Source organism: Ambystoma mexicanum, chromosome 5p (genome assembly GCF_040938575.1).
Source record: "Ambystoma mexicanum isolate Mex_15411 chromosome 5p, UKY_AmexF1_1, whole genome shotgun sequence".
Taxonomy (NCBI): Eukaryota; Metazoa; Chordata; class Amphibia; order Caudata; family Ambystomatidae; genus Ambystoma; species Ambystoma mexicanum.
Genome location: NC_090930.1, coordinates 848,603,158 through 848,629,603, shown reverse-complemented (window position 1 = coordinate 848,629,603; position 26,446 = coordinate 848,603,158). Strand labels below are relative to the sequence as shown.

Below are 26,446 nucleotides of genomic sequence, written 5' to 3'. Positions count from 1 at the left end.
TGGGCACGAAGGGCGGGGCGGGGTGGCCTCTCCTCTGCTTGTTCAGAGGGCTTCCGGACGGTTCTGGTTCTCGATCCTCCGCCGGGGTTCGTGGTAGTCTCGTCCTTATCTCAGTGCATAAGGATTGGATTGCCAACAAAATGGCCACCAAGCTGTCCTGAGGCTCGGGCAATGGCTGCGACGGGCGGGATGGCTGCTCCTCCACTGGGCCTTTGTCATCGCCCTCGTCGCTTTCTTCGATCACATCAGCAGGATCTCTCCCGTGGGATCGTACCTCCTCGAACCTCTCGTTGAGGCCCTTCACAGCTTCCACCAGCTCCTCCTCAGAGGCTGAATCCGTGTCCGTAATGGCCACCGCCCCCCCCTCTTTTTCTACCGGGGTCTTCACAGGGGTCTTGTCGATGGGCTGGAAAGAGGATTCCCTCCGTGGTGGCAGGGAAACTCTGGGCCCCGAGGTCGCCTCCATTGGCGTAGTCTCCGCCGGCTTCGCCAGGGCCGCTGCGACTCCCTAGATAGAGGCCTTCGCCGGTTGGATCAGGGTCCTCACCACCTTAGATGCGTCCTGGGCCTTCACCTTGGGGGGAGGGTCACCGCCTCGCTCCCCCTCGGCTCCCTTTGAGATCGACCGGGGCCTATCCAGAAGCTTACCCGGGTTCTCGGATTTCCTCTTCCCCGAACCAGAGCGTTGGCTCGTGGTTGATGGTGCCGGGGAAGGCGCGCCCTGCCTGGCAGCAGAAGAGCCTGACGGTTCGGCGCTCCCGGTGCCCGCGGACTCGCGGTGCTTAGCCTTTTGTTGGGCCCCCCTCGCCGGGGCGCCCTCACAGGACTTAGAAGACCGCTCTGACCTTTTCTTCTTCTCACCTGCTGGGCCCTTCTCCAGCCAGCTGGCGAGGCGGGTACGACGATCCCTCATGGTCCGTTCCGATAGGTTCTTGAAGAACGCTCAGTCCTTCTCAATGTACGTCTTGTCCTCATGAAGGCAGTAGAGACATCTCGAATGCTTGTCCTCCTTGAAAACATTCTGTACCCGCATCCAGGGCAGTTCCTGAACAGCTTGGATCCGGGCATCAAACTTCCCCTGTCCTGGGCCATGTCCAAGGTAGGCCTCTGATCTTCTGGAATCCTCCAAGAAGCGTAAGTCGATGAAAACTTCACCCTTGAGGGGCGTAGAAAATTCCGAAACGGGTCCCCGTTGATCGGAAGTAGAACGGTGGAGCTTGAGGCTCGATTTAACTGAAAAATTAGAAAATCTATTTGAAAAAAGCACAAAAACGCAGTAAAAGCTCGAGAGCTATAGCACGAGGACTCCTAACACTTGAACGTGTGGTAAAGATCTGAAGATTGCTGCCAGAGGAGGGGCTTAGGTAGAGAGCAGTCATTGGCTGGGGGCAGTATGACCCAGAGACCAGTGATTGGTTATTAGTAGAAAGACAGTTCAGAAACGAAACTGAAACTGATTTTTTTCTTTACCGTGGATTCCCAGCCTGACGACGGGGAATATTCATGAGCATGTGAATCCATGCCAGACCCCATGCTGGAGAATATCCTCAATCGATACGGGCAAAAATACCCAGTGTGGACTGTGGGAGACCTAAACGAAAAAAGTGGTGTAGCAGACAGTTCCCATGACAATTTGAATAAGTATAAGTCAGTACCTTTTATCCTGGGGGAAACTAATAAACAAGGAAAAGCATGGTGTAAGATGATGTTAAAGCATGGTCTTTCTATGTTGAATGGGTGTACTCTGAGCGACTCTAAATTAGAGTACACACGGGTTGATGGACGATCCACCTCTACAATCGACTATGTAATTGCCAATACTAGTGGTCATACATACATACTAGACATGGGCATTGTAAGTCGAAAAGAGATCACCTGTTCCCCCTATGTGTCTTTCGGTCCTTCCGAAAGTGAGTAAAACTGCTCTGAACTATGATAAGAATGGGCAGATTTATATAAATGAGGGAGAAAATCGCATTATGTGGCATACAACTAATTCAGATAAAGCAAATATGCTGGCTACTCAAATGCTACCTGTGCTTATATCTGAGGGTTGCACTGTCAATAATAACAGTGCTAATGGGATTATTCCCAAATTCAGTGCCATGCTGGGAGCTATCAGTGACCTTGTGCAGGAGAAAAGGGCATATGAATCTCTTCTAGAAAAATCAAATAGGGTGAGGCATAGCAGAAATGGTAAAGATAAGTATATTAGCAAAGCAAAAATAAATATGCGGAATGAGATTGCGGTTGCAACTTCCTATGTCCATATTGGGTTTGCCTCCAAGTTTGTATCTGATCAAAAACTCCTACAGACGCTGGCTTCGAGATCATTTGTTTAGCTGTGAAGTCGAGCGCTGGAAAAAAATTGCTCGTCTCGCTCATTTGTGCGCAACTCCACAGGCATATGGGAAGTGATCCGCAGTGCTAAAAAAAGAAAGCTAACTATAAATTGCATCGCAGAAAAAGTATGGATTTCCCATACAGCATCCACACTAGGACGCAAAGTATGCAATGGCGAGGCTTTTCCATTATTCCCTAATAGAGGCATCAGTTTCTGATGTTACTGAGATTATAGTACACTTGAACAACTCACGGGCTGCTGGCCCGGGTAGGGTGTGCAACAATTTATTAAAATTGGCCCCTGAATTGTGGGCTACTGCCCTGCTTATGCTCTTCACAGAGATAGGAGTGCTTGGTGTGATAACAAAAACTTGGAATGTTAGTCACATTCTCACTGTCTATAATAAGGTGCATGGGATGATCCTGGCAACTTTAGAATGCTAGCAATGCTAGATATTCCATCAAAGATACTCACACGCGTCCTGTTATTAGAACTAAAAAAGTGGATTAGTGCTACCAATATATTGCCAATAAATCAAATTGGGTTTAGGAAAAGGTCAAGTACCACATACAATCTGCTATTAACCTCAGCGATTGAATAGGCCTGGAGAAGGAGAGAGACAAGCGTATACTGCGCTTTTATAGACTTCCCTGCAGTGTTTGACTCAGTCCTCAGGAACCGCCTTTGGAAGAAGTTAAATGAATGGAATATACTGATGGGCTTATTAAAAATGTTAATGCTTTTGTATTCTAATACATCTGAACGTATTAGACTAGATGCGAAAGGAAAACTGTCTGGCCTGATAACTACAGGTTGCAGTGTTCGTTAAACAGGGCTGCATAGTTGCAGCTACCCTCTTTAACTTATATTTAGCAGATATGCAACAGGCATTTGTGTTACCATTAACATGCCCCAGAAAAGTTGGTACTTTCTTGGTAGGCTGGTTGGCGTATGTGACGATTTGTTGTTGTTGGATTACACCCCTACAAGCCTACAGAAGATGCTGAACGCACTGGCTGACTATTCTAAATTAAACAGGCTCACAATAAATATTAGTAAAAGCAAAGTAATGATTGTCCCGGTAAAACAATCTAAACAAAATAGCAAGGTTTGTCTCATGTTAATGTTAAAGGATAGTTGTACCACACACTATCACCACCGGAGTGGTCCCCTGGTGCTCTGGCGGCTCTGAAAAAGGGAAGGAGGTTAGTGGGAATAAGCTGGAAAAGTGCAAGTGAGCAGTGATGTGCTGTTGGCGGCCTCAGCCCTGTGGGTCCGTTGGCTGGGCTTGAGGTGTTATACGGTTGGTAGCCATCATGTGCTGTTGTGTCTATGTGTTGTTTGTTTTGTTGTTGCAGTGTAGTGATGTTTGTGCAGATTGTTGTGTTGTTGGCTTGTAGTTGTGTTTGGTTAGAGTTTGAGAGGTGTATGCAGAGGGGTAAATTGTTAGTGTATTGGTTAATTGGCATTGCTGTCCGGAAGGGAGGTGCTGAATTTCAGTATTCTCTCCAGGTGGGGTGCGGGAGCATCTCTGCGTCTCTGTCCTGATCTGGGCCGTCCAATACTCGCAGCCCCTTTCACACATGGCATCCACTCACATTCATAACCTTACCCAAGTTCGGCCTCAGCCACCTACGCATCACCTGTCTGTATGCGGGGCAGGCAGGTGTTTGTGCGTCCCTTCAAATCTGGCCCAGAGAACATTCCCAATCCAGTCGGTGCGCGGCATTGACTAGCCAAGGCTACTCCATCCATATGTGGAGCGTGGTTGGCATTCATCTTAATAATGAAAAACTTGAACAAGTTTACTACTATAACTATCTTGGCGTCATAGTAGACGTCAAATTAAGATGAGAGTATCGCCCAGTGCGATCAGTGCCTTGATTGGGAGAAACAATGGCTATTCAGCTCATACTGTCTTAATGTTGTATACAGTAAACATGTGTGCGATGGTCATTTACGCCATTGAAATCTGGGGAGACAAACAGGTCACAAACATGAGGAAACTTGAAGCTATGTTGTTGCGTAAGCGTTTGCGGGTCCCAAATGCATACCCGCTGAATATATCTTGAGTTTGATGTGAAGTGCATTGAGTTTGAATTTATTAGAAGACTTGTTATGTGTTATGCAAATCTTACCAACTTAGAAAACGATACAATTGTTGTTTCATACATGGAGACTTTTGAGCAAATTGAGAATAGTAAAGCGATGGGTACACTTGGCAAAATTCAAACTATGTACACAAAATGCGCTGTTGGTTTTGTCCAAAATTCAGAATACAAGTTTCATCGCCAGTTCAAAGGTTGGCTAAAGAAGAAGCTGGTGTTAGCCGGCCACGAGTGTTGTATTATATAATTAGCGACGAAATCCCAAAGTGGTTTTTACTGTCAATATAGGCTTGAACGTGAATTAAAACCAAAATACATTATGGCCTATCCTAGCCCTAAAACATTTTGCTTCTATCTGTTGATGAAATTTAATAATAGTGAAGCTTTGGAAACAAAAGCTGCAGTTAGGTTTGTCCAGATCCATGAGAATGTGCCGCCGCTTATGCGGTAATGAGGTAACAGAGTCCCTTGGACATTTGATGTTACATTGTGATAGTTTGTTGGAACTGCGATTGAAATATCTCAAATCTTTTGATAATATGGTATATATAAACAATCTTTCCAACATATGGAAACATTTTATGAATGGCGACGATTGCAACCTCATTTATTATGTTTTTATTTTATTTACTGATTGTGGATATTTGTAATTGTTTTTAGAATTTGCAATCCTCGTCTAATACTGTGTTAACTACAGAGAACATTAGAATTCATTTGTAGTAGTGTTCACTCTGTACTATAGAACATTTTAAGGTTTTAGAAATATGAACCATTGTTTTATTGCACCATTCAAAGAGAATTTTAAAAGATGATATTTACTTCTAAACTGTGATCCTCCTTATTGGTAATACTGTGGACACTAATAGTGTATTGAGCAATTGTAACCTTTTTAGATTTTGTGTTGTCATTGTTATGTAATATTTGTTGTATATACACAGCCTTCTGGCCTTCTAGCCTTCTGGCTATAAGTATATTAATACAAACCTAAACCTAGCCACTAGAAGGGCCACTCCCACAAACAACCCACCCCTGACAGGGCTGGCACACGCCTGACATGAAAGTGGAGCTTAGCAGTCAGACGGTCAGGAGAGCTACAGGAAGAGAGGGCAAAGGAATGTCTGCCTTGCTTTTATTAAACTGATCTTGGGTTTGGATTGGAAGGGGATAGACCCTGGTATACAGTTATTTCATGAAGCATGTTATCCCATCCACCAATCTGATATCATTGAGCTCTCCCACCACAAAATAAACTGCATCTTCGAAATACACGGCTAATCTGGAAGACAATGTGCGGATACTATGCGAGCCTTCTGACGTGACTTTATTTTATGGGCGTTTATATATGACATTAATAGTTTCAAAAAAGCAAGTACACAACATTAAACTGCATCACAATTAATTACATTAATTATTCGATTATGTGAATAACTGAGAATTATTCACTGTGGTAATCGGAATTATGAACTTAGCAAATCGATGAAGAATACCTGGCAGTAGGGAACTATTGCAGATCAATCACAAAATTCGACCATGTGAAATAAAACTCAAAGTGATATTTTCTGCCATCGTCTCGTTCGAAGAGCTGTCCTTCATATATAGCATGCAGGACCTGTCACTGTGCTCACTGGAAGTTCTGCTGGCCTCCCCACCGCTCACTCAAACAAAACATTTCAGCATTTGGCCTGTCCTGAAGGCGCGTACTTTAGTCACAGTCATATAGTGAGCATCTCTGCTAACTGCTCAGTAGTCTCGTATATAGTCAGATGAAATGTTCATGATCCAGGGTTTAAGACCCTGGGTCATGAACCCTGGGTACATTATCCAGGGTTCTACGGAAGGTATATCACAATGAATTAAAGTGCAAGAACCACATACAGGGACAATAGTGGTTACAACCATCACCTACCAGGGCTGGACTGCGACAGAAGATCGCATGTGCACAGAAAGAAAAGTGACTTATTTTTGAATATCGCAACTTGTGATTTTTCATGACATACTATTCAAGCAGAACCTGGAAGGCGCATCATAGGCAAAAATTGTGTCATATGGTGCACTTTAAAGCACACTGGCCAGCCCCATCGGACATACATACTAAATGCACAGTCCACTGTATTAAAAACCGGTTCCTAATTGGATCCCAAAACAGGCCCTCACCAGCCTGTTGGGTTGGCCCTTTGGGCATTTACGCTATTGCCATAAAGGTCGAGTCTGGGCGGCTGGAGGAGCGTGATCATCTCACCTCTAACGTCTGATCGCAACCATCCTAAGCATCGCATTCATCATAATCAGACTGCTCCTTTTCTGCTGCTCCTGAATAGAGTGCTTTAAGACACAGCAAGGGGGTCCTCTTACCCACAAGGCACACAAAACCCTATCACATTAGTACATTAGTGATGCATGGTAAAGTGTTCATGTTTCAGGGCATTACTGATAAGCAAATGTAATATACTTTTGATGTCAGAAGCAGCAAACCTATGAAGCACAAAATAATAATCCCCGGGCCGACAGTCCCTGATGCATCTCTTTGGCCATGATGAAGTTTCACAGACAACAGAAGAGTCTTCGATGAACTTGTTCACTGCCCAATCAGTCGTCGAACTCGTTCACTGGCCAATCAACTTCAGGGTCGACGCTGCATGGTAAGTGCCAAGGTTGACGCATTGAATCTCGACAAGTATGCATGATAGCAAGTGGTAATAGCCCTCTTCTTATCCAATAAATAAAATACATACATTTGCTGTTAGTAAATGTTCCAAAGTATTGATTTGAAGATGCAACCATTATGGTTGTGATTTAAAACTGAGAAGGCCAGCCCTCCAATTCTTTGCTCTGTAAGAAATAGAAAAGAAACGTTGTTGAATAGGATATGTAAAAATGGATACACATTATTCAGAGCGGAAATAAGTTGAATATGAATTGCTAGCTAAATGTTGTACTGTAAATTTGTTCTGTTTGCGTAATTTAGTGAGTGTGCATCTTGCTCAAAGAAGCAGTGGAGAGCTGTACAAAAATGTGTTCAAAGGAACACAGGTAAGGGTGCACAAGATACAACAGGGCTGTGCTACATGAAGTTAAGTAACAGGAGCAATACTTGGGGGCGATGTGGTGTCGGACAGAAGGATGGTTCAGGGTGTATCCAGTTGGTGAAGAAAGTGCACCTTGAAGAGGAGGGTCTTGAGCTCCTTTCTGAATTGCATATGGGCAGGTGAGAGTCTGAAGTAGAGGGGAATGACACTGCACAGCCTAGGGCGTACATCGAGAACGCCCGTTAACTTATTTTTACTTTTTGGCATTTTTGTAGCTCTAATCTGGTCAGGTCCTCGCTCCCTGTGGAGCACTGGCCACCAGAGATGGCCTTTGTTATGACTGGACCTGCGGTCACGCAGGCCAGTTGTACCATCGCTGGGGGCACCCAGCATACTCAGTTGCAGGCACAGTTGTGGGCTGGCTTACAGGCATACGGGCCAACCCGAGGGCTACTGGGGGCACCCAGCAGACACACACAATTACAGGGATCACCCTGTGGGCCGTGGTTACACAGCAAGACCTCAGCTGCCGGATAAGCAGCTGCTCTGCGATCACATAGAGGGACAGTGGCCTGGGGGTAGCCAGGCTACACATGCTGATCTGGGGGGACCCAGAGCAGCAGGACCGTGATCACACGGTGTAAGCCTGCAGACCCTACGAAATGAGACTCAGAGAGACAGTGCCATTACATGGAGTCTGCCGCCGTTCTCAAGCACGTGCATGTGGAAGCTCCTTTCATTTCCAGCCAGTCATGAGGTTGTCATAACACATCATTAAAGGGGCAAGACATGTTCTTAAAAGGGAAACACCACAGCCTTGTCGGCTCGGTAAGAAGGCGCATGCAAAGCAATAGCTTTGCAAATGACGTAGTTGGTCATGAAAGTGATGCACTGTTCTGCAGGATGGAACTGGGATTGGACACTGTGAGTGTTCTATAAATGTCTATTAAGATCTGGCTGGCAGATGGATGAGCTGGTGGGTGCTCCCTAATTCTATTCTTAGCTAATTGATTGTATTATCTAACAAAGGAGAACTCTCAAGTTTCTTTTGCACCTGTGGCCCTACGTCTTCTGAAGGAGCTCGCATTTTTACAACACTAAGCATGAATAAGCATAAATAAATGAGCCATATGACATACTATTAAACATAATTAAAACATACTATTAAAACACACTTCAAAACCCTGTGTGCATTTTTCCCCTTGTAAAAACCTTCTGTTTGAAGTTTGTTTGTCTTTGTAACCAAGCTAGACTACATACTATAAGACTATAAGTAATATTAAAACAACAATAAAAAAGTGTAAAGAGTTCTCAGAATGTAATGAATTGTTACTGAGAGGCGTAGTATCTCGGACGATGAACCAAAGCGAGGAGGGCATACTGTATTCGGGGAAAGCGGACCGACCAGGGCATTGCTACTGGTGTGACTTACCCAAAGGCCTGGACCTGAGCGAGGTGATCGCTGAACCAGAGACCTGGGGTGCAACATGAAATCTTAATTTTATGGGGAGTGCCTGGTGCCTGTATGGGAATACCAGGGAAGGTAATCCATGGTTGGGATCTCAGGGAATTTGGAAATACTGGAAACCTTTTGGCCATAGCGGTCCCACGCCCTGGAGAAATGGATGGCTCAATTGACCTCGTCAGAGTTTTCCTGAAGGTGCTGCTGGAATGTGCATCCCGTGGGAAAAGGTATGCCAGGTAGGGTTGCAGAGGCCGACACCGAGAAGAGCCAAAACAGCCAGGAAAGAAGAACCAAAAAGGCAGTGGCTGCTTAAGCGTGCGGGTCTCCACTGGGGATCTGGGGGTCGCCCCTCGAGTCAATCTCACACACATGAAGAAAGAAGACGGCGAGTGACAAGGTGGACCGGAGAGAGCCACAGGGAGCTGAGGCCGAAGATGGAGAGGGTGGCGGCGACAGCAGCAACGGAGGCCTACAGCTTCAATTTAACATGACCTTCAGGCTACTTGAAGGCTTGTAGCACTGCAGACCTGCAAAAGGAGAGGTAAACAAAGAGGAGGATGTGATTAATCAATCCAAAGGCCCCAGACAGGAGATACAGTCAACCAATCCTTGGTGGGTGGGGAATGGGGAGGGGGTGGGTACGAGGAAGAGGGGAGCATACGTAGCCCAGAGGATGAGACGGGAGCAGAGTGGTGTCAAGAGGGCCGAGAGGAGAAGCAGCCCCACCAGAGTCATTAGCATCCATAGGAGGAGAAAGCCGAAGACCAGAAGCCATCCCTAGAAGGACCTCTTTGAGGTCATCAGATATCACAACAGCTATGGTGAAAACTGAGGATGGGGTCATAGAGGCTAGATCCACTTAGTTACCTGAAAAGGAGGACACTGCTTACAGACGCAAAGGGAACAAATTACCTTACCAAGAAAGCGAGAAGGGCACAATACCCCTTATTCAGTGTAGGAAGAGCACTATATACCTTAATGAGAGTGAGGAGGACACTGTTTCCCTTATCTAGTCTGGCCAGGGCACTATATCCCTGGCACACTACAAGCCAGAATCCGGAAGAAGTGGCCCAGGCACTAGCACCTTAGTTGGACTGTAAATAGCGAGCTTGGCACTTTATTTCATTAAAGAGCATGTGTGGCAAAGAAGCAGTTGGGTGCTATGCCCATGTGACTCAGCTTGAAACAAGAGGGTTTCATAGCACTATATCCTGGGTGCTGTTCAGTTTAGAGGAAGACCAATGTCTCCCCTAGTGATAAAACATTGACAGTTTGTCCAACGCGACACCTTTTTACTTAGGATACTCCCAGAAGAACACAGCGTACCCATTTAAACAAAAACACCTCCTCAGCCCCACAGGCATATATCTGAAACCCTTTTCTTTTTTTGATAGGGAGAACAAACTGAATATAGTCCCAGGAAAGCTTTCCCTCAAGGAGGGAGCAGTTCACATTTCAACTATAGAAATCCTCTGGCCACAATCCTGAGACTGTATTATTTCACCCATCCTGACAGTATTAGCTAGATTATTTCCAGAGGAGAGTTCACAGTTCAGTTTCAGATAAACCCCAAGACCCTAGAAACGTTTATATCTAAACATCTCTCTGGATTAATACAACTCAAGGTTTTTCTGGTACACTACAGAACCAAAGCGATGGCAAATTACTTGAAAACAAACACGTCACAGACAACAGTCCCGTTTTCTGGAAAACTGTATGGAGAGCAAGGAGTTTCAAAGTAAAACAACAGGCCCATGTGAATCCAAACTCTTGCATGTTTCAGAAAGACCACTGCTTCAGGAATAGTGGTGGAAGCTTTTGACAGGAGCATATGTGCAGAACCCATAATCCTTCTCAAGAAGCTGGAAATATGTGTCACAACGCGACCCTGGACACTGTGGAAAAGATGGAGGCTTACTTAGGCACCTTGCGGTCCTTACCGTTCTAGTCTTTTTGGTCCTTTTCCTTTAAAAGGTAGCCACACCCACAACGCTGTGTGTTGCAACTCGCATTGTCAGCCTTTCGCTACTTCGCCTGCAGTGCCGCTCCTTGAGCTTGGTCCTTTGACACTTTTCTACCTAGTACTCAGCCCGCTTCGGCTTTCCCTGTTTCTCGGCTCTTTCCTTTTGTACGAGGTTCCGTACTGTAAAGCTTTCCTTCGCGCCCCTTCGCTATTTCTCTCCGGCTTGCTCTCTCTCGCTCCCTGGCGCTTGATTCCTTACTCTTGTTCACCCGCTTTTGCTCCCGCTCGCTCTCCCTTACTATTATTCTCTCTCTCCCCTCCTTGCTCGCTCCCGCTTCTGTTTGCTCTCATTCTCCACTCTCTCTCGCTCTCCTGTACCAGCTCTCTCTTTCTCCCTCTCTCACTCTTACCCGCATTATAGCCTTACCTTCCCTCCTAACTGCTCGTGTGCAGCCTCCGCCTTCGCCTTCCTTGGATCGCAGTGGACTCTCTTCCAATCCTTTTCGACATCAGTCTACCTCGTCCGGTACTACTTGGATTCAAGTACTGTTACTGTATACCATACACCGGCCTCCTCCACTTCCAGCGCACTCCCTGCCAGCAAGGACTCGCCATCTAACAGGGTTTTTTCTGCCGTCACTGGCTTTTTCCCTGGCATTACGGGACTGGCTCCCCTGGGTCCACCTGACAGCTTGTTCCTACCACTGTCAGGGTGGCCTCAAGCGGAGCTCGTCCCTATCTCTACGAGCGCAAGAAGGACAAAAAGGGAAGGAAGAACACCAAGACGGACGAAGACCCGCAGGAGATCAAGAAGGAGGGGAGAAGAAGACCAAAGACATCTACCCAGGAGGATTCCTCTAAGGAGTCAGGTGAGGAGCTTTCGGGGGTGGTAGTTTCCGATTCTGACAATATGGGCCGCTGAACATGTCCGCTTATTGCCAATCATTTTGAGAAAAGGTGAGTGGGATACAATGGTGTGAGGGTGATGACTGAATTTGGCAGGTGCAGTTGGACTGAATGGTGAAACGTTGCTTCTTTTTTTTTTTTATTTGAAACTTCAGACTCGATTGCCTCAGTGCTCACACTGTGGCATCAGACTTTTGTTACAACATAAAAGTTTTGTTGGTTTCCTCACTTGACATTCAATTTAGTATTATCAATGACACTTCAGCAACTTGTCTAAAGGAAAACAAGGAAGACAACAAGTTTTCGATCAATGATCATATAAAAGCCTCCAGCTCTAAAGAGTCTATAAAATCTACCACAGCGCAGCTTAATTTCACTGAACTGCCAGCCATTGCATATGACCACCAGTCCCGAGATTCAAAGTTCACTGGACTGAAGTTTCCCAAGTGCAGAGTCTGTTTTTGTATGATCTGAGTACATTTGGTAAGTAAATGTTCCAAAGATTCAGTTTCTTTCAGGCAGAAGCGACACTTATTGTCATTTACTTCTTTTGAATGACGAAGCCACATCATCGCCTTGGTTTTTATTGAATTTAGACGAATACGTAAAAATTACTCACGATGATGTCGGGAAGGACAATTTGTTAGGTAGCGGCATGGTACACCTAACTTATGTGCTCCCAACCCGGAGTCTAAAGTCGTTGGCATCCTTAGACCTTCGTCATTATTTTGAATCCAACATGAAAGTTCAAAGTTATTTTTCACGGCTTGTGGTCTCATTACCAAAGCTTCTACTGTTAGATCGCCATGTATTAGGATCTGTTCCATACATTGTTTCCACTCTTCCAGGAGTTTTCATTTTCCTGTGCCTGGTCTGGAGGAGAAAACTTGATAAGCTGGTGGAATTGGCGTCGAAATCATTTTCCGCAGAGCCATCAAAGATTTCCACATGACACATGCATGAAGAGAATTCAAAGAAAGTTCATATCTTAGCTGCTTCATTGAGATATACGCCGGTAGCATCAGAACTCGCCGCCAAAAGATGCCTTCTAATTTATTCCAAAAGGTGATGTCAATGTTCCATCCCGCATCAGACCCAAAAGTTATAGCTGGAACTACTTTTTTGGGTATAAAATGTCAGTACGGGGGTTAAGGTAAATTTTCCATATGTTTTATACAGCAACTAAGCTTGAATACTAAACTGAATCATTCGATTCGTCATGTCACTTTTCCAATGCTGTTCACACAATGAATTGTTAAATGAGATTCCCAGGTATCTTATTGAGTCTACCACATCCAGATGTTTATTATCAATTTTCCATCTAAATTGATTTTTATTTTTGGTATTTGTCCTACCAATGATGATTATCTTGGTTTTTTCAGTATTTAATACCAAATCATTTTTATTTAGATAGTCATGTAGATTTGTTATTTGCCTTTGTAAACCTATCGGGGTCTTATCTAAGAGAACCAAGTCATCAGCGTAAATGATGCATCCGATTTCTGTATTATTTAAGATAGGCGGAAAACATCTTAAATTTTTACGATGTGCTGGAATATCAGCAATAAACAGTTTGAATAACTCGTCAGCCAATGGGCAGCCTTGTTTCACGCCCATATTTGTAGCTATCTGATTAGATAAGGTGCCTTGGTTATTCAATCTTATGCTGATGACGGTATTTGAATATAACGCTCTTATAGGTTCAATTAAGTTACTGGGACATTTCCAATTTTCCAATTTTAGCCACAATTTTGATCGATTGATGCTATCAAAAGCACCCCGTAGATCAATGAAAGCTACATACAATCGTGATTTAGTTCTTAAACTTTCAACTTTCAGAATAGTCATTAATAGGAGATTCACCTCAACACCAACTCCTTTGGTAAAACCTGTTTGCCGTATGTCCGGAATTTGTTCCATTACAGACCATTGTACCAGCTTCTGGCGTAAAAAGGAAGAAAATATTTTCCCAATAGTATCTGACAGGGCAATCGGGCGATAGTTAGTTGGATCTGCCCGATTTCCCTTTTTATAAATGGGAACTATTATTGCTTCGCGCCAAGAGACCGGAATCGTCATTGTTACTGATAATCGTAGGAACAATAATTCCATGAACATTGCCCATTCATCTTCATGTTTTTTCAACATTACATTGGTTATTAAATCTGGACCAGCGGCATGTGAATTTTTCAGGGTCCGTATTACTGCTTTTATATCTTCGGCTGAGATTTGCATATCCCATGATGACAAATTATGTTCAGCAGGTCTTATTTCTTCATGCTGTGAATTTCTGAAGATTTTAGCAAAATGAAGTTCCCATTGTAACGCATCGATCCCATTTGACAAAGCAGAGTGATGTTTTGAGTTTCCTGTGTTCAGGATTGCCCAGATTTCTCGAGAATTTTTCTGGACTAACTGTTTCATTAATAGCTCTGCTTTGTCTTGCTCAATAATAATTTTTTGGGATTTTAACCAATTCCGATACAATTGTCGACGCTTTTTAATTGCAATTTTGATGGATTCTATTGCAATACATGATTTTTTCAATTTCCTCACATCACGTCGCATGGCCTTTTTTGCTAGCGTCAATAATGTTGATGACAGATGTTTATGTGTTTGTCCCATAACCGAATTAGAGGCTCTTTCAATGACGAAATCCGAAAGCAAGGGAACATAATCAACCGACATTGATTTGTCATAAAGAAGCTTCTGATTTAGTTTTTGTATTTTGGAACTATTTATCCTAAGGCGATTTCCACCAGCATTCACAGAAAGTGATATATCATGTATTCTTGTTTCATTTTTCCATTCCACTGGACAGGCCAACCGCAACAAGTTATGGTCACTACTTGACATAGGAGATATTAACAGTGACAAATCCTTTTCAAATAGATTTTGGGAAACCCAAAAAAAGTCCATGATTGATTGTGCATTATTATCCGACCACGTTTGCTTTGGCGGTTGATCACCTGGCACATGACCGTTTACCATTTTACAGTTGCGATTTCCTAATACGTGGCTCCAACAGTGCGCTCGACTACTTACTTCATTGTTTGGTGATAGTTTAAACACCTGGTTAACTTGGTCGTATTTGAACCACGTACAATTTAAGTCTCCAGCGCAGATTATTGAAACGTTCTTATAATTCAATATTGCTTTGTCAATAAGATGTTTTATTGAATCCAGAAACGATTTTGTGCTGATTTTTTTCGGGTTCCAATATCCATTTAGGATAAGCAGGTGCTTCCTTATGTTCATATTTTTGTTATATGTTTGAAGTAAGGCTCCTTGCACAAATGGATTAGGACTAAATGAGTCGATGAGCCGCCACCACGTGTTTATCCTAATCATCATCAACAATTCAGAGGAAGGACGCCCCTTTGTGTTTTTAATAGCTGGGGTTTAAGAGAATCACAAAACCGTCTCTAGCTGGTGGATCGCTTAACCATGTCTCTTGCAGGCAGATGGCGAAAGCCTTTTTTATCTCGACATCAAATCGGTTAAATCCTCTCGTATTCCAGGACAGAAATTCCCGAATACTTTCATTTTCAATTGCTGGTGGCTAGTGCCAAGCATTTTTGTTGTTTTGTGTTTTGTATTTGATGGTCTTCTTTGTGCATGATCTTTGGGAGCCTGGAATTTGCATTGCTCGACGTAGATTAGCACATCTTTGTTCTGAATTTTTATGAGAGGTACTCTTCAAACTGGTCATAGGAGTCTCTGAACCAGAACTAATTGGTTCAACCGATATATCAAATCCAAACATCAACAGTTCGTCAGAGGCATTCAGGATAGTATTACGAACAGCTGAGGAAATGTGCAGGAGCACTTGGTCACAACACCGCTCAGTTACGTACTCCACAATTTTTATATCGTCAGATGTGATTGTTCGAAGTGATGGAATGCAAGAAAATAATTTCATCACATTATTGCGGTTTAAATTCAAATCATCCTCTTGATGGAGATTTTGCAGTCTCAATTTATAGTTTGAGGATTTGTTGTCTGATTTCAAGGATGTGGAAGCACGAGAGAGGTAATGAACGTGTTTATTGTTTTGAGTTCTTGTTTGTTTAGGGTTCAAAAGTGATGGTATATTTTTCGAACTTTTCTCAATCACCGTTGATCTGTATTCAGAACTCCTATCTTTTTGCAACTCAGATGTTAGAATTTGTGGTGGAGGAACACGTGGGGTTTCAAGAGCCATACATGGATTTAAAGTTGGTCGATCACTTAATGTGTCATCCGAGTATGTAGACAGATCACAAATGTTGATCGAGGAACCTGAAGAGTGACTTCTGATACTTTCCGGTCCTGAGTCCACTCTTTGACGATTGCTAGAGGGAGCTACAAATCGCACAGGGTCCTTATTAGGATTCACTTCAGCATGTATAGTATTAGGAACACTTGATTTAGATGGCTCGGAGCGATTGAACAAGCCCAACCTGGTATCTGCGGGTACATTTCAAATAAAATTTCGTGATTTCCGAGACTGTACATCCTTGTTAGTGACAGGCCTCCTTTTTCCTTGCGCTGATTTGCGCTGGTTTTGCCGATTTAGTGTGCAGTCGCCATTCTTTGTTGTAGTCTCGATTGACTTGGCTGATCCTTGGAAAATTCCAAAAGACATCGAGGGCATCAGGGAGACTGCACTTTTGGTTTTATCTTCCATTTGTTGGCTCATTATTTGTGCCGGAGCGGGAACAGTTCAGCAAATATCAAGATTTATATTATTTGCTGGCAAGTCCGCATCAGGGCACAGTATAGTTTGAGGAATCGTCATAGACGTCATTTCCACGTCTGTTCCATTTGAAGACTGCTCATATGATTTATTCACACCTTCAGTTGAGTTTGTTGATGTTATTTTCGATACTGCATCACGTTTTCCTGCAATGGTTAATGCGTTTTTATGTGACTCGATTTTAGAGTTCATCAATGTGGAAGAGTGGCGCTTCCATTTCACGGTATCAAGCAAGCCATCAGATAAAGAGTCATTCTGACAATAATGGCGTGCGGCAAGATTGCTTAGCTGCTCTTGCCAACGCAGTGTACGTTCAGCTTCCTGAGTCAACTGAGCTTGCAGAAAATTTGTGGCCGAGTCAAAACTATCCATCTTTTCCTTTAATGATATTATGAGTAAGGTCTGATCTTTGTGGGCTTCATGAAGAGACTCATACATCTTCAAAAATGGCAGAAGAGCTGCAGACGAGGCCGCTAATACATTGTTATATATCTGCATAGCTGCTGCCGAGGAAAGACTTGGTTTCGACTCAGTACCAGCCTTATCTGCTGAACATGTGTGTAGATTGTTTGTTGATTCTGAATTGGAATTATTTGTTGTTGACAAGTTCCCAAATTCGTTCGTCACAGGAACTTGTAAAGATTGCAATTGATTCAGTCGCGATCCACTCTTTCTTGGTGAGCTCTTTGAAGTTCTCATGTGAGTTCTTAATTTGGTTGTAGATGTATTCGTATCTCGCTCCAATTCATCATGTAAATAGCAATTTTCTTGTAAGAGTGGGCCAGTAATATGGCATTTCTCCATCAGAGCGACATTGTGTTTCTCTCGAGATATTTTTGATGTTTCTACATCAAGGTTATGGACGTTGCAAGATGAATTCGCTTGAGAACTTTAATTTTCTCGTCCTAATGAGAAACGGCTCGATCGTTGCGTTACATCAGCTTCATCAAATCGAAACCGTGAGTGCCTAGAAATGCTTTGTGGTGATATTTGTGTAGTTGTTTTTGCATTGACCACTCGTGTAGGTATTTGAAACTGATCTTTCGTGTTCAAATGTAGAAGGTTTTTTTTAGTCATGTTAATCACTGACGAGGAGCCAGCCAAAATTGTGTCATCATTATCAACCGAATGAGTAATCGTTTCTGGTGCTACTGTACATTTTGTTACTTCATTTATATCCTCATCTTGGGAAGCTTCCATTAATTCTGCATCCGTGGGCAGTAAAAAAAACATCTACTATTTCAGAGTGAATTGGAAGTGGTGAAACTATTCCTAGAGCACTCCGGTCGAGTAAAGGTAGGTTGAGCAGAGTTAATAGTGGTTTTTGTAGTGGAGTGACAAAGGGGACAGCCACAACATCCGTAGCGTCAGAGGTAGTTGTCACTTCAACTTCACCGACATTATCTGGTGCACTATTGGATCTACTAGGATCTCCAGAATTATTTGAATATTTTTGCGCAACATCAAAAACTACAGGAGCAACAAAAGAGTTATCGGCGATGTTTAAATCAGCCGATACGTGTGTCGGAAGACTATTTAAGGTTTCTATTTCATCAGACGGGGCAAGAAAGCTAGTTGATGTAGTTTCATCTCTGTCCCCAACATCTGCCCCAGCTTCAACAGTAGATAAATGTACAGACGCTTTGCGTAAATATTCCAAATCTTTAGTGATTATCAAGGGGGTTGTACAGTCTACTGATAGAACAATGTGCTCAATGGGTTCGGATTGTAGACAAGGATCCACTAATTGCTTAGATACACTTTTTCTTGATTTTGAGCTTACCTTGGATGTCTCTAGGCCAGAGTCTGCTTTTAAAGCTGTCCATGGATTCTGCATCCGCCGTTGTTGTATGGTCTTTCGTCTTGTTTGTGGCCCCACCTGGCCCCCTGATCCCGATTGTGCGGTCATGCTATTTGTGATGCCGCACCACTCTGCGCACAAACTGCAGTTGAAAGTGACCAGAGGCCGAGATCTAAGCTTAAACAGCAGATCCAGTAGGTGCCAAGACAGGACCAGGACCCAGCGCCAAACAGCAGCAAAACAGTTTGTGCCGCCGAAGAATGCGCCGCCCTTTACTCCGCAGCCGGGCTTAACGCCGCAAGGGTGGTTGTAGCTGTGACTTCAAGTGGAGAAGAGGTCACGTGACTGCACACGTGAGCGCCGATGCACTCCGCCTCCTCCAGGAAGCGAGCGCGGATTCTCCTGGCAAGAGTCTTCCAAGACTCGCAGTGCCGATGTCAGCGTATGTTCATTCAATAAAAAGCAGCTTCCTCAATCGAAAAGACGCGCCGCTCGGGCGGTTGTGGCTGTGACTTCAAGTAGAGAAGTGGTCACGTGACTGCACACGTGAGCGCCGATGCACTCCGCCTCCTCCAGGAAGCGAGCGCGGATTCTCCTGGCAAGAGTCTTCCAAGACTCGCAGTGCCGATGTCAGCGTATGTTCATTCAATAAAAAGCAGCTTCCTCAATCGAAAAGATGCGCCGCTCGGGCGGTTGAGGCTGTGACTTCAAGTGGAGAAGAGGTCACTTGACGGCACACGTGAGCGCCGATGCGCTCCGCCTCCTCCAGGAAGCGAGCGCGGATTCTTCTGGCAAGAGTCTTCCAAGACTCGCAGTGCCGATGTCAGCGTATGTTCATTCAATAAAAAGCAGCTTCCTCAATCGAAAAGACATTTTGCTTAATAACCGAGGGAACACCAATACACCACTTCCGCAAATAACCACTGACTAAGAAAAGTTGCTTCTTTAGCAGGCCTTTGGTTATGTTGAAAACAATTTGCAGGAACATTTTCCCTTGTGGATGCCTCAGGGGGAAGAAAGGATACTGTGATATGATACGATCAGTCATTTATAACGTGTCTGTACACAAGTGTTTCTAGGCGCGACAAGAAAAGTGGGGGATTAGGGGGGAGACAGAGGGAAGACAAGACATACGATTTTACTGGGCCTTGTGTCATTCAGATCTTGGAAGTGCGACAGCGCGACAAATGCAATAGGGAGGTGGAGGAGGAAGTACAGGGAAAGGGGAAGTGCAATCAGGGCAGCCTTACTCTGAGTGAGTGCAGCCAGGGCAGCGCAGGTAAGTGCAGGGAGGCAGGTGGCGGTAGAGGTTACAGTTACAGCCCCCATGTGCACGGTTGGCCCGGAGGCAGTGCAGGGGAGACTGATCAAGGAGGAGCTTGGTACCCAGTGAGACTTTGGGGGTAGCCCAGCGACCAGTCGGCGCAGCAGACAGGTAGGTCGGCAGGGGAGGGAGAGAGAAAGCAGAGGAGAAAAGGAAGGTCTTGAGCAGCTTCCAGAGCTTCAGGATGTCTGGCAAAAGTTTGAGAAGGGCAGACGATGTTAACTTCTCTATGAATCGATGCACAAATGTAACATGATTTCGCTATGGTGACCAGTTGCAGTGCACATCTGCAGTGATTGTTATCATTTAGGCACATAGGCTACATGGAAAATATGGAATCAGAGTTTGATTTTGCATCTACTTGCACTTGGGACATTTGCACATTATTGATTACCCAATGACATTCGTAATGACAAACCTACCCTTCATATAAGTTTGATTGGATCGCAGAGCATGAACACGCATCATATCAGTACATGCCAATACATATGCAATGTCACGCGGGCAACACAGGAACACACGCAGCGTTTAGTCGGTTTGCAGTCCGATTCATGACACTTCCATTGTGAGGATTGCTGGCACTGTCATGTGCAGGTCGTTCCACACATCTCAGCAAACACATATTTTCCTTCGGCTTCCCCTGCTGTCTCTTTGCTGATGACACCCACTTAGTTTTCCCTTTCCCTTTTTTCACCCCTGAACTACCCTCACGCACATCCGTCTCTTAACTGTCCATCGGTGGATGGCATTTCGCTGTAATGCACCACTCTTCCAATACTAAAGTCATCTACCTTTGGTGATGGCTGGCCCACATAATTTCACCCACCACCGTGATAGACAATTTCCATGAGTGGCAGGAGGCCTAAAAGCAACAAAAAAGGGGATCCTCTTGGCTATGCCCTGATCTCTCCAGTTAATACAGAATTTTTATACCAGAAAATCAGGGTGTACCCGGTGAAGCCACAGGGACCCAAGAACAATTTAATGGAAATTATAACATAGACAATACATGTGTACCACGTACCAGTCAGTAAGTAACACAGCTAAGTGAACTCCAAAACATTCCCAACATGAAACATACAGTGAAATTCATAATCATAGTGACAGTACATATTCCGAGTATCAAGTATCTCGTAAGCACATCCCCTTGTGATTGAAAAAGTGAACTGTATTGGTATTGGTTTTAACAATAAAGTAATAAGTGCCTGGGGTGTGTGTGACAGGCACTGTGCAGTACAAAAAGTCTACACAACTATGTTGCGCTCCTTTAACCTATTCTGTTGGCTGTAAGTAGGATGGCCTTCATCAGGACAAGAAATTGCAGTCTGGGCTCAGACAAACTCTCCTGTGGTTGATTTCTATAAAGACAAATATAATCTGCTCAGTGTGGGTCCATGTCTGGGATGTTGATAGAAGAGTATCCCCCTAAGAGGAAACTTACTGTGACTACATTATTCTAGAACGTCGATTCAAAGATGGTGCCGCGCCAATGGCAGCAACAACGGCCGTCCACTGTGGGTTAGTGCACTTGGGTATATGCATGGTGCAGTAGTGGGTGCTGTGTGAATGCAAGCGTGGTGATAAGTGTTTGAAGTGTGGGACTGTGCTTGTCCCTATGCATCCCATAATGCTCCTACGTGTGTGAGTGTTGATGCTTTCCATTGCAGGTGAGAGGTTTTAGAGGGTAGTGTGCATGGGTAAATGTTGCTTGTGACTGGTTCTCCATGGTCATTCAAGAAGTGTGGCAGAGCATTTCTGCAGTGGTTTGATTTGTTTTGAGTGTTCCGAATTATGGGACTCAAATTCCCTGGGTGTGGTAGGCCAGGTGTGTTGTGGCATGCCTGGGCAGTTGGTTCTGGGGTGTTGATGACCTGGATATGTGAATGTGTTGGTTCTTGTGTACAACAGATCTTGTGTCTGCTAGCTTGGTTAAGCTCTTGCGTGTTTCCCTCCCCATAAGGGGCTCTGTAGACGACTGCACAGTAGGGGATTATGGTGGAATCCGACACACAGGTCAGATCTCCTCAGATCTCCGACATATGGCATCTGTGTCAATGAAAATTCTGGGAAGGAGACAGCCTATTACAATACCTTCTGTGGTCAACGTTCCTGGTGACCACCCCACTTTCCAGGTGTGACCGAGCACAGCCTTTTTAGGGAATCGATTATAGGGTTTTTGCACAGTGTTGGGAGCACTTCATCTGGGAAGGAGGGAGGGAGGAGGCAGTCTAGACTGAGTTGCTACGTCACATCCCTTTTGCATGAGACCACAAGTAACCCCAAACGTATTTCATCCTTCGTTCCAAGCCTTCCAGCCACCCCTCTTCAGTGTTTCATTTGTTGCCCAGAGTGGGATGGGGATGGGTATGCCCTTACGTGGAGGTCCTGAGCTTATGGGTATGCCCTCACATGGCGGTCCTGAGCTTGCCATGCTTAGAGACTCAAACTCCACCTTACTGACTATGCCCTATGAGGATAAAAACTGTCTGGGGTTGCTAGTGGACTTTTGTAGAAAGGATGTAACATAGCAGATCGGGTTATACTGCTCCTTTTGGGGTGGGACGAATCCAGATTTGCATATGGTCTTTCCCCTTCTGTAATATCATGGCAGGCTTGGAGGGTTGCCCAGAGGAATGCCTTTGGTGATGATATATTCCAAGCCTCACAGCTGTCACCTCAGTGTTGCATTATGTGTAACATATTCTCAGTTATCTACAGTAACGTGGAACATTGGCCAATATTCAATGCATCCCTTTCCACTGCAACACATATCTTTGTTTTTCACCATTGAGGATAAGTCTGTTGGCAAACTGCACCTCACCCCGCTGTTGTGCTAGACATAAACCTCATTGCCCACACACAAGGTTTTAGCTGTATCCAAAATGTTGCATTACTTACTGTCCGACAGAGCAAATAATGTATGCCATCCCTATCATGTCACAGAGCACAATGTGACGTACCGTGCTGAGCTTAAGCTCACATACCCTTTTACGCACTTCAGGAGCATGCCTTGGGTAGTGCAGAGATTTGAACACTCAACCTGAAAATGGGATCAATGCTGTCTTTCAATGTCTTTTTCTTCAATGTGAACTAAAATGGGAAATACCTAGGGCCTCATTCCGAGGTTGGTGGTAGTCATGGAGCTATTTACGCCATGACTGCCACCATTAACGGTACAGTGTCCGGTCTGGTTCAATGGGAACTTACCGGTGTATTCCGACCTTTGCGGGACCGGTAAGTCCCCATTGAAAAAGCCATTCCCCATTCCCATTTGAGCCCCCATAGGGCTCAATGGGAGTGGGGAAGGCGCTAATAACGGTACCGCAAACTGTGGTACCGTTATTAGCTCTGAAGTCCCTTAACGGGTCCCGTCCATAACGCCTGGTCAGACCAGGCGTTAAAGGAGGGAACCGTTAAGGGACCTCGTACTAGGGCGTTAAGGGATTACCAGCACCGGTCTCCTTACCGGTGCCCGGTATCCCTTACCGCCCTACTCGGAATGAGGCCCCTATTATTGCTATTGTAAACAAAGGGACGCTGAAATTGCGTTTCAATCAAAGTGCTGTAGTTTTACAATGGCCTAAAATTAAAACATGCAGCCTGATTAGTATGCATTCTACTGAGTATAGATTCAATGTAAGGGGGGACCCAACTTTATCTGCAGCTGAATTTTCAAATTTCTAGCAGGTGATTTACTTGAGACTACGCACTTGACGAGAATAAAAGCTCAGACTTTATATATGCATAGGATTTATAAGAACAAACCTAGCTGGGTGTACACATTGGGTTGCACCCAGGAAGTTACAAGTAACGGTGGGGGCATAGAAGAGGAGCTGGGATCCACGCATGATAGGAGGCGTGGGGGGAGCGATCGTGTCTTCGGGGTATCTGGTCCTTGCATGGAAAGCAATACCATCGAATGCCTTTCCATCTAAAAAATTGCATTGAAAAAAAAGCGTCAAATGCATGTTTTTTAAAGGAAAAGGGTTTAGTTTAATTTTAATGGGTTCAAAGGGTAAAAGACAGGGGCTTGGGGGAGAACCCCCCCATAAAAAAAATTGATTCGATGCAATTTTATTCGATGCTTTTTTTTATAGATGGAATGGCCTGTCGATAGTAATAATTCGATGCAATGACCATAAACCGCTTTTCAGTGCTTCTTGAGGTGTAGGATGCACTAGGGGCCAGTCTCTTCTGCGTGGGTAACTTGCATTACAGAGACTGGGTGTGTAGCCAGAAAAGGCAAGATTCCTAGTGTGTTCCTCTCTTAGAGTTCTCTTTCCAGCCTGGTGATGCCCTGGCCACCGTAAATGGGGAGTTTTTCAGCCAAGGAGAGTGGTGTGTTTATTGTGAATGCTTTTCAGGGGATGCAGGTGATCTTAAAACCAATATGTGCGTATGTGTGAGTCAGTGCAGTCCCTTGAAGGAAGGGATGAAATGGTTGAATATTCTTAGTCAAGTGATGGGGAATACTGCAGCCTTCAGGATGCCTTTCAGAAGAGCCAAGATGGGGTCTGTGAAGGGCATTGGCACCTTCCAGCTGGGAGAGGAATGTGGCACAGAAAACTGTTGTGAAACTTGTGGCAGGGATGAAAGGCTTCAGTTTGCAGAGGAGTGCACGGTGGCACAACACTGCTTGCATCTTCTTGACAATGTGCGTTTTGAATGATTGCTGGAGTGTTTTTGTGTTTTGTGTGGATAGGAGCAGTTGGTGACACACAAGCACACGGACGATTGGCCTGAGAATGCCCCTAGAATACCGTTGCTGCAAAAAAAGATAAAAAACAGTCAAGGCTCTAGGTTGTGTGATTAAGTCCCCTGCCTCGATCTGACGACCACCAGTTGGGTAACCAAGAGGGCCAATGCCTCCCCAAGCAGCAGATGATGGGCCAGAGGGTGGCCGGTGAGGTGTTCTGGGGAAGATCCTCTGGCCACCCCCACTTAGTCCCCATCTCAAGGCAGGGGGCAGTCACATAGTGCCAACTAAAGACAGGAGCGCTTTAAGGAGCCCAGTCCCTACACCTGGGAAACAGAGCACCTATAGGATGTTGGAAATCAGTCTCTCCCCAACCCCAAAGCACAGTACTTTCACTTCTACTGAGTCCAGTGATTCTATGGCTACTTGCCCTTTAATAAAGTAATGGTGGTCTGGTGCTCCGGCACTCCCGGCTCCCACAGTGGAGGTGCAGGAATGCAAACCACACAGAGAAAAAGGGGGACCTGAATTAGGAAGGGAAACTTGTGCGTCAACAAGCCAGCAGTTCACCATACCACGCCTCCACTCTCATACAGCAGGCACACATAGGCCAAGGGAATATACCAAGGGGGCAAGGTATGACAATCAGAGAGGGCCACCCAAGTGGAGGGACTAGCCGTTCATTGGGCTGGAAAACAGGACCATGGCGTGGCAGAAGAGGACCACCATCTAAGGGTGGGGGAGGGCACAACAGGATAATCCAAAGTCCCACAGCAGGGACGAATACCCAATTCCCATCCCAGCTGGCACACTTGAGGCCCTGTCATCAAAGAGAGGCTCGGAGACGGGACTAAAGCCATATATGAACCCAAGAGCTCAGTCTGAGCGGGGAAGTGGTTGGAGTAGGAGCTGGATACCGGAAGTAGAAGGCAGGAGCTGTTTTGAATCATGGAAGAGAGGTCCAGCAGGCTGGGCCACACTGGATCCTAGGACCAGGAGGAGAGACCCAAGAGACCAAGCAGAGGAGCAGAGAGAATGGAGGCCGCTGGTAAGGCATGAGAGATTGGTAGGCAAATATAGCAGGGGTGACAAAGAGTAGTGCCTGGAGGGGAGAAGAAATTGCGAGAACATCACTGAGGAAATGGGTGTTGCAGAGAGGGATAAAAAGGTCATGAGGGACAGTAATGAGACAGAGAAGATTATTGGGACATGGGGTGGAGGAGGTACAACATACAGTTGTGGGTTGGAGAGGGGCACTGAGAAGACCGGTGGTGCCCAGAGTTGCAAAGAAGGTGGGAGAGATCAGAAAGACGCAAAGAACAATGATTGCAAGCAAGGAGATGTAACAAGGGCTGAAGAAGCTGGGGAAGTTAGTGGGTATTTAGACATATGGTGATTATGAAGGTAAAAGGAACAGGAGGAAAGGGACGAGGAGCTTGTGTGGAGTGGCTTAAAGGAGTGGAGGAGTGGAGAGCATAACAACAATCAGGACAACATGAGAAACATTTGTAGCAAGAATTAAGGGAGAACTTATGGTTTCAAGAGAAGCTAGGGCACCCACGGTTGAGAGAACTTGAGATTTAGAGGACTGCGGAATGTGCTGGTGAAGAGGAGGCACAGCGTAAACAAACCATCAGCGGTGGTGTTAGAGTAGTTGGCCACCTTCCTGTCCAACCACAATTTCCGGGTGCACATCTGGGACTTACCGCACCCGCTCCCACAAGCCGCTCAGTTCGGCGGCCCACACAGAGATAGAGCGCCTCGAGCTGCTGAAGCCAGCAATCTAGGTGGAGGCGTATGAGAGACACGTGACTAGTAAGAACGATGCTATTTGATATTTGGCTGCCACTAATGACCCAGTAGTAAGGGAGCAGGATGATACTGTGTAGTTTATGCAGCAGAGAAGTACATCTCAAAGAGCCATGTTTTGATTTTCTCTCTGAAAGACAACAGAGTCTCAGCCAAATTTCCCCCAGAATTTTCTCTGGTACAAGACAAGAAACAAGGAGAAAGAAAGGGAAAAACGTCCCGGTGAACACCCGGATTGCTGAGGACAATCCATAAAGAAGGCAAAT

General features: G+C 45.1%; 1 protein-coding gene across 2 annotated transcripts in view; it reads right to left on the bottom strand.

Annotated features, from left to right (window-relative positions):
• Positions 1-5,756: 5,756 nt before the first annotated feature.
• Positions 5,757-26,446, bottom strand: part of STARD3NL (STARD3 N-terminal like) — a 367,995-nt gene continuing 347,305 nt past the window's right edge. For both annotated transcript variants that reach the window (XM_069613274.1, XM_069613273.1), the window contains one exon: positions 5,757-7,281. The gene's annotated coding sequence lies outside the window, so the exon portion shown is untranslated. The remainder of the gene's footprint in view (positions 7,282-26,446) is intronic.